This window comes from Mauremys reevesii, linkage group 3, assembly GCF_016161935.1.
Source record: "Mauremys reevesii isolate NIE-2019 linkage group 3, ASM1616193v1, whole genome shotgun sequence".
NCBI classification, from domain to species: Eukaryota; Metazoa; Chordata; order Testudines; family Geoemydidae; genus Mauremys; species Mauremys reevesii.
This window is the reverse complement of record NC_052625.1, coordinates 94,912,663-94,929,931: the sequence shown is the minus strand read 5'-3', so window position 1 is coordinate 94,929,931 and position 17,269 is coordinate 94,912,663. Positions and strand designations below refer to the sequence as shown.

Here is a 17,269-nt window from a genome sequence, read left to right as displayed (position 1 = left end):
CACTAAAATTTAAGATTACTGGAAATTATGTGCTTTACATGTATTCCCCTTTCAGGTTAATGCTTTTAGAACAGAGGTGGGCAAACTTTTTTGCCTGAGGGCCACATCTGGGTATGGAAATTGTATGGTGAGCCATGAATGCTCACAAAATTGGGGGTTGGGTGTGGGAGGGGTGAGGGCTCCGGCTGGGGGGTGCGGACTCTGGGGTGGGGCAAGAAATGAGGAGGTCAGGGTGTGGAAGGTGGCTCCAGGCTGGGGCAGAGGGTTAGGGTGTGTGTGTGTTGGGGGGGTGAGGGCTCTGTCTGGGGGTGCAGGATCTGGGGTGGGGCTGGGATGAGAGGTTTGAGGTAGGGGAGGTTGCTCTGGGCTGGGACTGAGGGGGTTCACCAGGTGGGAGGGGGATCAGGGTTGGGGCAGGGGGTTGGGGTGTAGGACAAGGTTAGGGTGCAGGATCCGGGCGGCGCTTACCTCAAGAAACTCCCGGATGCAGCGGCATGTACTCCTCCGGCTCCTAAGCAGAGGCACTACCAGGTGGCTTTGCGTGCTGCCCGGTCTGCAGGCACTGCCCCCGCAGCTCCCGTTGGCCACAGTTCTGGCGCTTGAGGTGGGGGCAGCATGTGGAGCCCCCTGGATACCCCTACACATAGGAGCTGGAGGGGAGGCATGCCTGCCATGCCGCTGCTTCTGGGAGCAGTGCCGAGCCCTGGCATGCATGGAGCAGGGCAGGCCCCCAACTTTGCTGACCAGCTGGAGCGCTGGAGCTGGGCAAGCCCCACTCCCTGGTAGGAGCTTAAGGGCCAGATTAAAAGGTCTGATGGGCCGGAAACAGCCAGCAGGCCGTAGTTTGCCCACCACTGCTTCAGAAGGTGGTAAATTACTCAGGTAACATCCCAGGGTGGCTGGCTCCAGTAAATAAAGTTGGTCCAGCACCCTTGTGCCAGAACAGGTACTCCCAGTTGATCAATTAAGAAGGCAGGGCAGTACCTGGGGGCTATAAAAATCCAGGGAAAATTTGAGAGGGACAGAGCTGGTGAGTTATGGCTGCCAGAGTCAGAAGACTGGAGGAGGTCTCTCTGGGAAGAGAGAGGGATTTGCTAGGAGGCTGATGGAGGAGCTGACTGTCCTGGAGAGCTAGTGCCAGGAGACCGGACAGGGCTGATAACTAGGAGCCAGTGGAGGAGCTAGCATGTGGACCTTCCTGAACTAGAGATAGTGCTGGGAGGCTGAAAAGGGCTGAGAGCTACAATTTCCTGAATTATAGCAAATTTGACAGATTTACTGATAGCCTCACACAACATGACCAGGCTCATTTTCAGGCGCTGATGGAGGAATGGAAGCTGGTAGCCAGAACAGTGCTTCAATCGGCAGTGGACACAGCAGATACTTCCTCCAGGGCCACAGAAACGGCCACAGTTATGCATAGGGAATGTTGGCTCCATTCCTGTGGGTTCCCTAGGGAGTCCAGAACACTATTGAAGACCCCTCCTTTAATGAATCCTATCTTTTTAATCAAAAGACAGATGAATCGCTACATACCTTGAAGGACTCCAGAGCCACCCTTCAGTCACTGGGCAACAACACTCCTTCCCCAAAGTGTAAATTCCACCACCCACCATCCACCCAAAGCCACAAATACACCCAATTCTACCCTCGGAGATCTTACAAGCCACTGAGGAAGTGACAGAAAACTCCCTGCCTCCCTTCACAGGCTTACACCTCACAGCTACAACCTACAGCCAAGAGGTATTTCTGAGGCAACCTCAAGAGCCATCAACCAGTATGCCTACCACCTCATGACCCCTCTACTCTCCTTGGGGTCGTTTAGTACTCTTTTTTTTCCCCCAAGCTTGGAGTGCAGTAACAGACCAGTGGGTGCTGAACATCATCCACCATGGCTATACCGTTGAATTCATCATGCTACCTTCTCCAAACCCACCCCCCCATCACTCCTCAGGAACCAATTTCACGACAGCATTCTCACCGAAGAGGTGGATTCCTTACTACAATGAGGGGAGAGAGAGAATGCATTCCCTTGGAATATCAAGGAATAGGGTTTTATTTGACTTACTTCCTGATACCCAAGAAGAAAAGTGAGTGGAGACCAATCCTTGATCTCAGTCATCTCAATCGCTTCATTCACAAACTCAAGTTTTGTATGGTCACGTTGGCAATGATTATCCCATCCTTCGAGAAAGGCATGTGGTTTATGGCCCTCCAATATGAAGGATGCTTATTTTCACATTGATATCCATCCAGCCCACAGACATTTCCTGAGATTCACAGTGGGTACCCACCATTTCCAGTACAGAGTACTTCCCTTCGGAATAGCCACCGCTCCCAGAATCTTTACCTAAATTTTCTCAATCTCAGCGGCCTGTGTCAGACATGGGGTTCTCATGTTTCCATATCTCAATGATTGGCTTCTAGCCACACGGTCCAGGCACAAAGCCCAAGTGTCAGGACTCCATTTTGCTTAGCCTTCTTTAATCCCTCGAACTCAGAGTCTGTCAAGAAATCAATCCTAGACCTCATGTAGTCCCTGGACTTCATAGGGGCCACCATGTATTTGATCAACCTACTAAAAGACAGGTTCCAGGCACTGGGACACATCATAACTTGTATCATCAGCAATTCTTATGTACCAGCCAGGATTGTCTGTCCCTTCTCAGGCAAATGGCTTCATGTACATACTTTCACATGACTCTACCTTCGCTGCCTCCAGACATTGCTCCAGTCAATTTCCTTGCCAAAACATCACACCATGGACTTCATGCTGACAGTCCCACCAAGGTACTGTCATCCCTTCAGTGGTGGACCGATCTATATAATGTATGTGAGGGGGGTTCCCTTTCTCTCATCCTCCTCTGACAAGATGATCATCACTGATGCATCCCGTATAGGCACAGGAGCATATGTGGCTGATCACATGACACCGGGGAGACCAAGTTCCTTAGAATCCAGGATGCACATAAATGGCCTGGAACTCCTGAGCTGTAAGAAAGGATTGGCATGGCTTTCTCCTGTTCATCTGTTCCTATCATGTTCTCATCTTGTCAGACAACACCAGCAGTGTTTTCTATATCCACAAAAAAGGGGGAAGGAGACTGACCGCTTCTGCACATAGAGCGGTCAATCTCTGGAACTGGTGCATCAATCACCAGATCCTCTCATCCGCAGCCTATCTTTCTGGGGCACAGAATGTGCTTGCAGACTTGCCCAGCAGACATTTTGTAATCAACTACCACTGGGAACTCCACGATTCAGTAGTACACAACCTCTTTACCTGATGGGGGATCCTGACCAGAGACCTATTTTCCTTGGATATAAACAACAAATGCACCACATATTGTTCCAGCAGAGGTCTCAGCCTCCACTCTCAAGATGATACTTTCCTACTCTCCTGGTCAGACCAAATCAACTATGCCTTCCCTCCTCTACCACTCCTGCCTTAGGTGCTCCACAAGATCCAACAAGACAGAACGACGGTCATTCTGATCGTCCCCCTGGCCCAGACAGTTCTGATTCCCAATCTCCTTTGCATGTCATACCATCTATTAATTGCTGTTTCCAACTTCCCTGATCTGTTTACACAGGAGAACGATGAGATCAGACATCCCAATCCACAGGTGCTCCACCTCAGAGCATAGTATTTGGATGGACATCTGCTTGAGAATGTACTTGTTCCTTGGCCATGCAAGGCATCCTCTCCAGCAGCAGCAGGAAGGAATCCACTAGGCAATGTTACCAGGGCAAGTAGAAATGTTTTGCTTTCTTGGCCCAGCAAAAGGGAATTTTACCAAAATCAGTGGGGATCCCCCTCATCCTGGACTACATTCTATCCTTGAAGTCATGAGGTCTTGCCCTCAACTCTTTCAGGGTGATTAGTGTGTTCCACCCTCCCATGGAAGGTTCCTTTCTTTACACACCCACTAACTGCAGGGTTTGAAAGGGCCTCATCAGAACCTTTTCACCTGTTCAATTGATCGCACCCCAATGGTACCTGAGTCTAGTTCACCCCTGCTAACGAAACCCCTCTTTGAACAATTAGCATTGTGCTTTATCTCCCTCCTTTCCATGAATGTTGCCTTTCTTGTTGCTATCACGTCCATGAGAAGAGTCAGCAAACTTGGAGCTATGATGGAGGACCTGCCTTTCACAATTTTCCCCAAAGGTGATCTCCCAGTTTCACATCAATCAATTTTCACTTACCTGTTTTCTTACTTAAGCCACACACATCTGCAGGGGAATGTTGACTTCATTCCCTACATGTCCGAGCTTTAGCCTTCTACTTATGGAGAACAAAACCTATCAGGAAGTCCTGCAGACTGTTTGTTGCAGTAACAGAAAGATTCAGGGGATAGGCCATCTTCACCCAGAGAATCTCTACGTGTATTTTGGGATGCATTAAACTCTGCTACCTACTATTAGGCTTATCTCCCCCCTGCAGGGGTGTGGGCTCACTCCACGAGAGCTCAGTCTTTGACCACAACCTCTCTTCAAGATGTGCTATTCCTAGACATATGTAGAGCGGCCATGTGGAGTTCGGTGCACACCTTTGCAACACAATATACCTTACTACAGGACTCTGTGGTGGACACCTTCTTTTGGGGGGGCAGTTCTCCACACAACCATTCTATCCTTATCCTCGCACCCTCCTCCGACTTAGGTACTGCTTGTTAATCATTCTCAGTGAAATACAACAGGGACCATCACTCAGAGAAGAGGAGGTGGTTTCTTATCTGTAACTTGAGGTTCTTTGAGTTGCATGGTCCCTATTTGTATTGCACTTCCCACTCTCCTTCCCCTCGACTATGGATCTTCTCAAGGTGGAGAAGGAACTAGAGATGCGGTTGTTCTGCCCCACCCTTTGTCACCTCGGACAGAAGCATGAGGTGAGCCAGGGTGCATGGTATGCATGCATAACCTTCAGTGGACTACAGATAGGACCACACATCTTGAACAACCTCCAATTATAGATAAGTAACCTCCTCATTCCAGGACTGGAGAAAATGCCTTATAGTTACAGACTTAAAAAGCTCAATCTGTTTAGTTTATCAGATAAAAGATTGTGGGGTGACTTGATTAGTGTATTTAAGTAGCTTCACAAGGAGAAAATACCAGCTACTCAAGAGCTCTTTAATCTAGTGGAGAAAGGCATAAGAAGAAACCAGTGATTGGAAGCTGAAGTCAGACAAATTCAAATTAGAAATTAGACACATTTTTAACAGTGAGGGTGATTTAACCACTGGAACAAACTAGCAAGGGAAGAGGTGGATTCTTGTATCTCTTGATTTCTTCATATCAGAACTGGATGCCTTTCTGGAAGATATGCTTTAGCCAAACACAAGTTATTGAGTTACTTGGTGAAATTTAAGGGCCCTGGATATACAGGAGGTCATATTGGCGATCTGTTGTTCCCTTCTGGCTTTATAGCATGAATCTGTGAATTTATTCAGCCTCTACTATATGTTACACGATTGAATTTGCTTCAAGCTATAGACCACTTTTTAAAATTCTAGACTATTGATTTATTTTGTGAAGGGGGAAAAAGCATGTTCAGTACAACAGAAGAAAATCAGGAAGAATCCCTGGTGTGACTGTTTCTGTTATCACTCAGCAAATCAACCACCCTTTTAATCATAAGTTAAATATTTCTCTAACTTTTGCCAGTGCTACTGATAGCACTCAGCACGTTACAGTGCAATTTCCTTTTCTTTGTTATGGTGAATATCCTGTTGCATGAACTCCACTTCTTTCACAAGTGAAAGAGAACAGTCATGCTTAAGGAAAGCGATTACAGTATTAAATAGTAATTTGTTTTATTAATTCAGGGCTAAATTGTGGCTCTTCCACAACCCCTGCATGGGATAGTCCATAGCTGCACTGCCACCAGAGCAGACCAGTTTGTCTCCTGGTTTTCTTTAGAGAGGCTTTACAGAGACTGCCTCTCCCCCATGCTGCTATTAGTTGATCAGTGATGTGTGTGTAGCTGGTGCAAGGAGGTAAGTGGACATCTTTATGCACCTGTATTACCCTGTACAAGCATCTAGGATGGCCCACTCTCTGGCCTACCATTTATCGGCATAATAGTGATAATCATTACTAAAGTGATTGGATGAAATCCAGAAACCATATGCTATTGCCCAGTGAGATAGCAAGTGAAGATTAGAAGGAAACAAGTAAGCAGAGAGTGCAAATTTGAGGACAGCAGGGCTGGCCCGCAACATTTTGGCACCTAAGGCGGGGAGCTCAAATGATGCCCCCATGTCCCCTCGTTTAGGCCAAAACTTTGAAAGGTCTCAATTCTGCCTTCTTCCTGTTCTACTCCTCTCATGGTACTGCTCTGCTACCTACCCCAATAAAGGAGACCTAACAACTTAAAATTTTTGAACAAGCATTTTAAGTTAACACTTAAAATGCCTTGTTCAAAAATTTAAAGTAACATTTGTATTTGCTGTTCAGGCATTTGAAAGTTTACTATGCAGACAAGAAAAGTTAACACTGGCATTTTTATCTGTTTGAATAATCAAAGTGGTGCTTTCCATGTCTTCTTGGTTGCAAAGATTTGAACTGCTTCCTCCAGAAGGTCCAGAGATTAGGCCAGCTCATGCTCTATTGAGGTGGTTGCAAGGTCATTGTGGAGTGTAGATGTGTTTTTATTAACTTCAGCTTGGAGAAGCTGCGTTCTCCACTGGCAACTGTTACAGGAAGTGTTAGAAGTACGTGCAGAGTAACAAAAGCATTTGGAAAGAGGGTGGTCATCTTATTTGTGCACATATATCTTCCAGAACAGCCTTGGCATTGATCCTGCTGAAATGTATCTTGAAAGGGCTTTCAGTTCATCACCTAAATCACTCGCATCAATATCGCGCATGTCATCATGTGTCAACACTGTCTCTAGTGCCCTGCATTGCTGGTGCAGGTCTTCTTCAGGTATAGTGAGGAGTTTTGGAATATCACACAACAGCCCAGATATACTACTGTGTTCCTTGAGCTGCATGAAACGTTCTCCAACTGACTGTATTGCACAATCTAGCACCTGGTTAAAGAATTCACCTTTGAATTGTTGTTTGGGGTCTCTTATGGGATTATCCCGTGCCTCGTAATCAAAATGTCGTCTTCTTCGGTAACTCTTGTATACTTGAATGGGTGGGAAAATAGTTTCAGTGTGAAGTTCCTCTGCCAACTTCTGTGCACTCTTCAGAACGTTTTGAAATCCCTCAGCTGACCGGTAAAACGGTAGGTATGACTTTGCTTTGTCTAGTTCCATTGCTTCAGATATGTCAAGGTCAACACCTTGGAATCTCTTGCTTACAACATTTATTTCAAACAGTATGTCATGCCACAACACTAAGCCACACAGAAATTTGAAGTTATGTAGGTTCGTTGTGATTCCATTTCCCTCTGCCACTGTTCTCCCATGAACAGTTCCTGTCATAGCATTATCCTCCATAATGGCAACTATGGCATCATCTATCTTCTCAATTTGGTGTTCGATAGGTTTATCGCCTCCACTTGACTTTCCCATCATGTGACACTCAGTGGTTTCAGTGTCAGAGAGGATGTTCCCAGATGTTGCTTCAAAATTTGCCATCGATGAGTTGATGCAGAGAAAAATACATAGATGCTTTGAATTACATTAAAAAATTCAGCAGCCTCACTAGAATCTGATGCTGCATCACTGACCACCAAGTTCAATGAACGAGAACTTCATGGGACAAAAAAAGCTCGAGGGTTTAACTCTCGGATCTGTTCCTGCACTTCTCTGTTCTTTCCTATCATGAAGGCACCATTATTGTAGCCCTGACATCTCATGTCAGCTATTGCAATTCCCGTAACTTCCAGCTTTTTAAGAAGCACATTTGACATACCAGCTCCTGTCGTATGATCAATGTCAATAAATTCTAGAAAATGCTCTGACAGTCACCATTGCAGGGACATTTTCACTAGGTTCTGTTGTTACAAAACACACCATTAAAGTCATTTGCTCCGTATGGCTGATGTCAGGTGTGTAGTCCAGAATAACAGAGTAATATTTTGCTGACTTCAGATCTGCCACAATCTTCTGTTTTGACTTTCGTTGCCAGTAACTGTATGATCTCCTTTTGAATTGTTTTTCCAAGGTAGTGGTGTGTGTAAATTTCTTGGGTGGTGAGTCTACTTAGATGCTCCTGGAGTACAGCATCAAACTCAGCCATCAGCTCCACAATTTTAAGGAAGTTTCCATTGTTTTGCACATACAGCTGATCTGAAGTGCCACGCAATGCTAGGTTTTGGGTGGCAAGCATTCTCACTATGGCAATGAGCCTTTTCAGAACATTTTGCCGGTAAAGAGACTCTGATGCAATCTTTTCTTGATGCTGATCATCTATGGTGGCCTTTAACCTTTAGTCTCATCTCAAGCTCTTTCCACCTATGGAATGCTTTCTGGTGATTTGCTGCCTTTGCATGGCATGCCAGATTTCTAGCCAGATTTTTCCAGTCCTTTGTTCCTGTAGAACCCAGTGTCTGGAACATTAGACTGGAAGAGTTTGCAACAAAAACAGTATGCAGCATTCTGGGTTTTTGAGTACATAAGCCATGGCCTGTCCACTTTGTTACCATTGGGGATTTCACGCCAGTAATGTGTTGGATGGAAACTTCTATTTTCATTGTCTTTGGGAAACATGACGTTTTTCACTTGCTGTGGCCCATGCAGTACAAGGAAGTCCCTCAGGCTACTGCTCAAGCGGGTCCACAGTCTTGGATCATCTAGCCTTAAGGAACTAAACTCAGCAGCAGCTGTTTCTTGTGCCTCCACCACCCTCTTCTCTGATCTACACTTTTCTTCAGGAATGTGCATGGTTACATCCATTTGAGATGGACATATGGATGCTGCAGTAGCTGCCAGGTCACCTACACTCTAACTACCTGGAAGATTTGGCATCTCCTCACCACTCACATCCTCATTGGGGCCGGAAGGCTCACCATGAACATTTTGTGTCTATGTCATGCATCCGACGAAGTGGGTATTCACCCATGAAAGCTCATGCTTCAATACGTCTGTTAGTCTATAAGGTGCCACAGGACTCTTTGCTGCTTTTATGTATCTCAGGATACATGGCCATTTATGTAGCTCCTTCCTGCTTAGATAGAAAAACTTCCTTTGCTTACTTTCTTTTTCTGAATGCTGCCCCAGAGGGACATTTTCTTCTTTCACTCATGACTGCTGTTCTGTGCCAGCTATAGTGACTCTCAACACTCAATTGAAGGGGACAAATAAGCAGGCTGGTAGCATGGCCTGAGTGAGGGAAAATATCAGTGTGTTCAGGGTCTAACTGGCTTCTACTACTTCAGTTGACTGCCTGTTCTCCTCAAGTGGGTTCAGGGAAGCAGAAGGAAACAGGAAGCTCCCTGAGAAGCTGATGTTAATCATCAGTTAATCAGGCTCCTGGGGGTGCTAGAGAGATACATAAGAGGCTCCTCCTCCTCTCTCTCCCTGCAGCTCCTGCTGCTTTCTGTTATTTCCTCTCACCTTTTCTCCTCCTGTCTGTTATGTCTCTTGTGCCCTCCTTCCTCCAGCACAGCACTCCACCATCCCTATGCATCTAGAGCAGAGAGAATACATATGCAGCAGACTCAATTTTCTACACTCTGGGTCTTAGTGCCCCCACCCCCCCACCAGTCTGGAACCTGAGGCAGCTGCCGCAGTTCGCCTCCTGGTAAGGCCAGCCCTGGTGAACAGAGCAGAGAAATTTGATTAATCCATGCTAATAAGAAGTAGTGTTTAAAAAAAATCCAAAGAAGAGAAGCAAGTATCTGTGGGTGAAATACCAATGTCACGTTTTTATAAGCATTCTTAGCCAAGTTGATTGTTGTGTTAAGTGCTCTAGATTCCCAAGCTCTTCTACAGCAGTGTTGAGAGAGTATGTGTTTTTTTTTTTAATAAAATAACAGTGCAGTCTCTGAACTTAGTCCAGGGCTTGACAACAACTTTGACTGGTAGTGACCTGTGTTACTGTAGGTGTGGGTTTCCTCTTCTGCATGTTGCTGGTGATGTTAAGAGTTCCGCAAACGTGGATTTCATAGAAAGCTGTGGAAGAGCTCTGAAGGGAAATCCCGAGCTTCATTTTAATAACCAAAACAGAAAACTGAGGAAGGAAAATAATAGATGTTCTTTACAATAGTGACCTGCAGCTTTTAATTATCACCTATATCCAGTGGTTAAAATATACAGAAATAGGAAGGAGAGCTTTCACTGCACCAGCTGAAGAGGAGGAGCTATGTTATCTCCTGCTACTCCTTCCTTTAGCTCCTGTTTACATCATCATGAGATTGTTAATGTAACTGTGTAGGAACATAGGAATGGCCATATTGCATATGACTGATCATCCATCTGATCCAATATCCTGTCTTTGATAATGGGTAAAGAGAATCACTTTTATATGCACAAAAAGTTCTAAGAATAATGAAATTCCTGGGGCATGGGAAGGAAGAGATCTTTTTGGCATGGTCAACTGATTTACTAAGGATCTAATTCTGCAAACACTTTGGCATACAAGTGACTTTAGGCATTTTACTTGTTTTTAATTGAACTACTACCATTAATAAAGTTATTGATCTGTCCAAATACTTGCAGGTTTGGGCCCTAACTGTCTATACAGGGGAAATGCTGAGACTGACCATACACAAAATGGTGTCAAATGAATAAAGTAAACAAATTGTTTCAATCAAGAAAAATACTTCTGCACCTTCTTTTCTAATAGGGCTAGATTACATTTGAATAGTACCTTATTCCACAAGTAACTCCATTGAGTTCATAGGAATTGCTCCTGTTGTAAGACATTATTTTGAACCTTTGTTTATGCTAATAGTCCTTTAGAATAAAACATTACATATGACATCATGGTTTAGCGTCTGTCAAATTTGAACTCATGATGCTTGGATTTAGTTTGCCAGAGAGGCAGTATATCTCTTTTGTCAAAATGTTCCTCAGCCCTGTTATCCCTCCTGTTTCTACATTCTGGGGGATCAATTTACCATTTTATTCATCACCTCCTTTTGATTTGTCTTGCTGCATCACACAACACAATACATCATAATAAAGTATAATAGATGACTGAAGGATAAATATTAAAAGTATATGGCATTGTAGCTGAAAGTGAAAGAAACCGGCGCTTCTAATCCCAAGTGAGGAAAGGGAAAAGAACAGCACAATAACCGTACCACAGCAGTGCCAATAAATGCGGGAACGTTGCTGTTTATAGGCTACCTAGAAATAACTGCAGATAGCCCTGTACAGTGTGAGAAATTCCATAACATTATGAAAAGGGGAAGCTAAAGAGAGTGGTGGTGGGGAGCGGGGGGAGAAGGGAGGGAAGAGATGGGTTATGTCACTTGGTAAATTTTAGATTAACTCTGGAAGATCTGCTATTGTGTCTGTTGAATATGTGGATACCAGTACTCTCCCCAGAAATGTTATTTCCTGGATCATCTTCACAATATAGATATTCTAGCCCATGTTGCTGTATTATTCCCAGAAGTGTCATCTTCTCAATCTATTTGTTTAATCTAGCTTCCAATATATAGTTAAATTGGCACTCATCCTTGTAGTGTCTGAGAAGCTCATTACATAATTCTCTTCTTTTCTAGTTGTTAGAAGTAACTGCTTGATTAGAAGAAAGGTTTTTAGTTGTCATTTGTGTTAGAAATTGTGAGAAGTTTTTTTTTCTTTTTTTTTGAGAAAGCTACGTGGATATAACGGGCCTGAGTTTCCCTTGCTCTGTATCTTGTGTACTCAATTATACCTGTGCAAAGTGGGGATAAAGTGCTACCAAATTAGAATGGTAAAATTGAAACCAGTTGACACAGGCTCTGCATTGGTGGAAATGGCTACACAAGGTGCAGGGCAACAGAGAAATAGGCCCATTCCCTTTTGTTCATAGGAATGAATTTTGTGGAGGCCCCTGCAGCTTTGCAATGACTACTGGGAAATACAATATTTGGAGGATACACAGAGGCACCCATTTGGAGTAATACATCACTTATCTCTTGTATAGTTTAAATACACGTAAGGACATATATTTGGTCTGGTATTACCAAGTGCACAGGTAAGCAAAATGATCCTGTTTTGTTGCCCTGCCCATTTATCTCTTCTGCACTCTCAGTAGTTAATGAGAAGTTGCATAGGATTGTGCCATTTGTCTCTGATAACCAAACAGCCACCACAACAGTTTGTAGAATCTGGACATTAAAATATTATTGGAAGATTCCTGCTAGTTGGTGGACTAGACCTTCGAGCTACGGTTGGTTGTCACCTAGCAGAGAGGTATAGGGGCAATGACCACCTGAAAAACCCAGCTTCCCACCTTGGAATTTGGCTTTGGATCATGCCCTGTATCAGCAGTACCATTATGTCAGCAATAATGCCCCAAGAAGCCGAAAGATAAATTGGTAAGATAGTAGAAAATATACAGGAAGGTAAAATTGCTGCTTCAGAATAGGCCGCTCATAGAAAACCATAGTTAAGGGTTTCTGGGGAAAAAAAGAAAAGTGGAGGGGGGGAGAGCAGTTAGAAAACCAGATCTGCTTCTGCAAAATGTTTGGAGTTGTTGGAGGCAAAGAACTTCCAAACCCTACTTTGCTGGCTATATTTCTTGCAAATATACTTAATAGTCATGTGCATGATGATCATCTATATATGGAAAATGCTATAGGATTCCCCTTAGGGCCTTGCCTGGAAAGAGTGAACAAAGAAAAACATTAATTGCAACCCTCTCAGATGCCAGGGACCTGGAAAGAGTCCTTATGGCTGCCAGATGCAAACAAGATATCCTGTTTGAGGGCAGGAAAATCCTTTCTCTTCCCAGATCCAAACCCTGCAGCCCAGGCAAGGAGAAGGAAGCTCAGGGTAGTCAAAAGAAAATATGTAATGGAAGATGTCAATGCTATGCTTATTATTTCCCATCAAGCTCTTGGTTAAGTGCAGAGAAAGGGCTCAAATCATTCCTTAAGTATTCACGGGCAAAGCAAAGGAAAAGCCCAAATACCCTGTCTTGTGATGCATATGAAGAGGAGTAATGCCACCTCTTTCCTTGTATCCTGATGAAGCCACACTATGGCATGGAGTATACCACATGTGAAGGGGATGCAGGCTGTGGGTGGTGACCAGCAGGAACCACAGAAAATTTCACACTGACCTAGACATTGAGCTTTTGTGCACTTCCTCTTCACATTGTTTAAACTAGGAGCGGAAGAGGTTTTTCTTCGCCAGCCAGAAGATTTTTCCCTTAGCAGCATCCGTAGGGTCGGCTCAGGTGCTCCCTGCCGACCCTCCACCCCCTTAGTTCCTTCTTACCGCTGGTGATGGCTAGCTGGAACTTTGCTCTATCTTGCAACAAGCCTAGCAGTGTCTCTGTTCGTATATATAGTTCTCTCTTTTCTCACAGTTTTAGAGTTAGTGTTAGTTGTAAGTTAGTAGTAGTGGGGGGGGGTCCCCCGCCAACGTACCCCTTGCCCCTTCCTGGCGCATGCCCAGGTCCTCAGGGTTTAAACTCTCTGCGACTGCAGGAAGTTTATGTCGAAGAGTGACGCGCACTCTTCCTGCTTGAGGTGCCTCAGAGAGAGCCACCAAAGAGACGAGTGCCGCATCTACAAGGGGTTCCATCCCAGGACTCTCAAGGACAGAGAGCAGACTACAGTGCTCCTGATAGAGACGGCCCTACGGCTACACTTGGACCCCGAGCCTGCACCAGAGAGAATCGGGACATAGGAAATCGGCCTCCATGCGGCACCGATCACCGTCTCCGGTGCCTGCAAAAAAGAAGAGGCCGGTGAGGGGCCGATCACCCCACCAGGACCCTAAAAGACTGGTGGCGTCCGCAAGTGTGGTGGGACAAGCCGCGCCTCAGGCGCCACCTCCCAAAGTTCCATCAACTCCTGCCCCTGTGGGGGTACAATCGAGTCTGGACCGGTCCAGGTCCCTGGACCTCCACGAGGATGTGCGCCTCCCATCGACGCCGGAGGCATTCGAGGCAGCCTCAGACTTGTTAAGCCTCCCGGTACTGGCCTCCCCACACCAGAGGGAAGAGCCTCCAGGGACTGCCCAACCCCCAATCAAATTGAGGGGCAAGCCTGCTATAATGACACCTCAGTCCCCGCCCTGTGTTGCGACAGTGCCGCTGGAGCAGAGAGAACGACTGTCCCGTTCCCTGGACTCGTGGTACCGCTTGCCAGCGACAGTGGGTACTGCCTCTCCTTGGTCTTCATACTTGGAAACTTTGGAGTCTGAGGTGGAATCCTACCGCTCCAATAGATCAAGGAGCAGGAGTCAGCTTCGCAAAGAAGTCAATGACCTTACCCGGTGCCTTGGCAACAGCAATGACAATCGCTCTCCCAGTGGCCATTCTGGACCCCCTGGGCTTACCATCAGGCCCAAGTCCAGGTGCATGGCCCACGCTCCAGGTCCGCATCAGTCTCCTCAACGTTGGTGGCTCTGGCGCAAATGCCTCCACCAGCGTGCCACCTCCTCAACAGAATCCAGCACCGCCTTGTCAGACACCGGCACTGATGGGGGGACCATGTCCTCAACGCCACAGGCACCGCTCAGCACGCCTTGTCGTTTGGCGTCGACCCCAGTACTGGTCGTGATGCCACCTCCTACATCCACACTGGCCCCGCAAACCAACTACCATGTGCTGCAGGACCCAGCAGGAGCTGAGGGTAGTGAGGAAGGTCCCCTGCAAGTGATTTCCTCCTCTTCCTCACCAGACGAAGCGGTTGCAGGGACTTTTGTGGCATCGGCTCTGGAAGACAACCGGGTGCTCCAACAACTGCTCAAATGAGCCGCCCAGAGCCTGGCTATTCAGGCTGAGGAGGTAGAGGTGGATGTTGACCCTGTAGGGCCCATCTAGGGTTGCCCTACCACTGATTAAAAACGATAGCCGACACGTCCCACACCCTGTGACAGACCCGAGCCTCTCTGGCCCCTATGGCCAAAAAGACGAAGAGGCTCTACTTCGTACCTTCCAAGGTCCATAATCACCTGTATGCTCACCCTCCCCCGGACTCTCTGGTTTTGGATGCGGCCAACCAAAGGGAATGTCGGGGTTTCAAGGGTCTACGCCAAAGAACAGGGAGGCCAAGAAGCTAGACCTCTTTGATAGGAAGGTCTGCTCAACGGGGGGACTGCAGCTGCGCATAGCCAACCAGCAGGCTATAGTTAGCTGATATGGCCATAACACGTGCTCAGCTTTGTCCAAGTTCGCTGAACTCCTTCCCCAGGAATCGCAATCAGAATTCTCCGCCCTGGTGGAGGAGGGGAAGCTGATTTTGTTTGCATCCCTCCAGGCAGCCCTGGATGCAGCCTCCCGCACTCTGGCCACTGGACTGGTGATGCGGCGGGGATCCTGGCTTCAGGTCTCTGGCCTTCCACATGAGGTCCAGCAGACCATACAAGACCTTCCCTTTGAAGGGCCCATGCCGTTTTCTGAGAAAACGGACAAAAAGCTCCATAGCCTAAAGGATTCAAGGACCACGTTGCACTCGCTCGGCCTGCACACTCCGATCACCCAGCGCAGGCAATTCAGGCCGCAGCCAGCTCAGTGGCCGTACCAGCCCCCAAACCACCCGGAGGCCCCGCGCAGGTGGAGTAAAAGTAGCAGGAGGAGGCAACACCTGTCCTTCAGACAGTCTTCCGGCCAACTGTGGCCTCTGTCAGGGCCTAGACCCCAAATTTGATGGTGCGGTCGAGGACAACCTACCAGTCAGGACCATGGATCCTACCAACCTTACCTTTTCATCTTGTCTGTTCCCCTTTTACCGTGCCTGGTCCTGAATTACATCAGACAGTTGGGTGCTCCGTATGGTAGAGAGGGGATATTATATCCAGTTTTCCTCACTTCCGCCCCACCAGCCCCCCTCCCCGTCCCTCTTCAGGGGCCCTCTCATGAGCAACTTCTAATCCAGGAAGTACAGTTCCTCCTCGCGGTAGGGGCCATGGAGGAAGTTCCCCAGGAACTCAGGGGCAAGGGGTTCTACTCCCAGTATTTCCTAAGACTGAAGGTGAAAGGGGGCCTCAGACCCATTCTGGACTTGCAGCATCTGAACAAGTTTGTGAAGAAACTCAAGTTCCACATGGTCTCCCTGTCCTTTATCATTCCCTCCATGGATCTAGGAGACTGGTACGCTGCCCTCGACTTGAAGGACATGTATTTCCATGTCACGATCATACCCAGTGATGAGCTGCCAAAATATTAACAACTGGTTCCCTCCTCCTCACCCCACGAGGGGGTCATGCCCCCCCACCCCCCGGGACTTCTGCCCCATTCAACCCCCCACGTTCCTTGACACCCCACCCCCAGGACTCCTGCCCCATCCACTCCCCTTCCCTGTCCCCTAACTGCCCCCTGCCACTCCATCCAACCCCTCCTCTTATTCCTGATGGCCCCCCGGGACCCATGCCCCATCCAACCACCCCTTCTCTCTGTCCCGATTGCCCCTGGAACTCCTGCCCCTGACTGCCTCCCACTGCCCCATCCAACCCCCTCTCCTTCCTGACTGCCCCCCCAGGACCCTTGCCCCCATTCAATTCCCCTGTTCCCTGCTCTCTGACCGCCCTGAGTCCTGACACTAATCCACCCCCCACCCTCTATCCAACACCCCTTCCCTGCCCCGCTTACCGTGCTGCCTGAAGATGGGGGCCATGCCACCTAGAGTCGGGGCTGGGAGCTGTGGGTGCCGGGCCGGAGTTGGGGGCCAGGCAAGAGCCGTTGGCCGGCCCGCAGTTGGGACTGGGGGCCAGCCCAGAGCTGGGGGTTGGAGCTGCAGCCGCTGGCCGGCCCGGAGTCGGGGCCAAGGGCTGGCCCGGAGCCACTGGCCAGGCCGGGCCAGAGTCGGGGACCGGGGGCCATCCCGGGGCCGGAGCCGCTGGCCAGGCCGGAGTTGGGGGCCGGGGGGCGGCCCGAGTTGGGGCCGGCCTGGAGTCAGGGGCTGTCCCGGAGCCACTGGCCAGGCCGGAGACCGGGGGCTGGCCCGGAGCCCGGAGCCGCGCCGCCCGGACGGAGTTGGGGCCAGGGCCAAGGCCGCCCACAGACGCGCGGCGCCTAGAGCCCTCCTCATGCCCCCCGCCCCAGCTCACTTGCAGGAAGCTGCTGCTTCCTTCTCAGCCCTCCCAGGCTTCCTGCGCTAACAGCTGATTCGTGGGAAGCCCGGAGGGGGAGCCTTCAGGGTAGGAGGCAGAGGCAGAGCTGGAGCCAGGTGAGCTGGGGCTACCAGGGCAGGTAGCTGCTGG

At 48.0% G+C, this 17,269-nt stretch overlaps 1 protein-coding gene across 9 annotated transcripts in view; it reads left to right on the top strand.

The window, feature by feature from the left end:
* TIAM2 (TIAM Rac1 associated GEF 2) overlaps window positions 1-17,269 on the top strand; it is a 260,221-nt gene that overhangs the window by 101,842 nt on the left and 141,110 nt on the right. Inside the window, exon 1 of one of the 9 annotated variants that reach the window (XM_039528203.1) lies at window positions 12,070-12,089. The exons of the other annotated variants lie outside the window; for them this stretch is intronic. The gene's annotated coding sequence lies outside the window, so the exon portion shown is untranslated. Of the gene's footprint in view, window positions 1-12,069; window positions 12,090-17,269 lie in introns of those variants that run through there. 9 annotated transcript variants of the gene reach the window in all.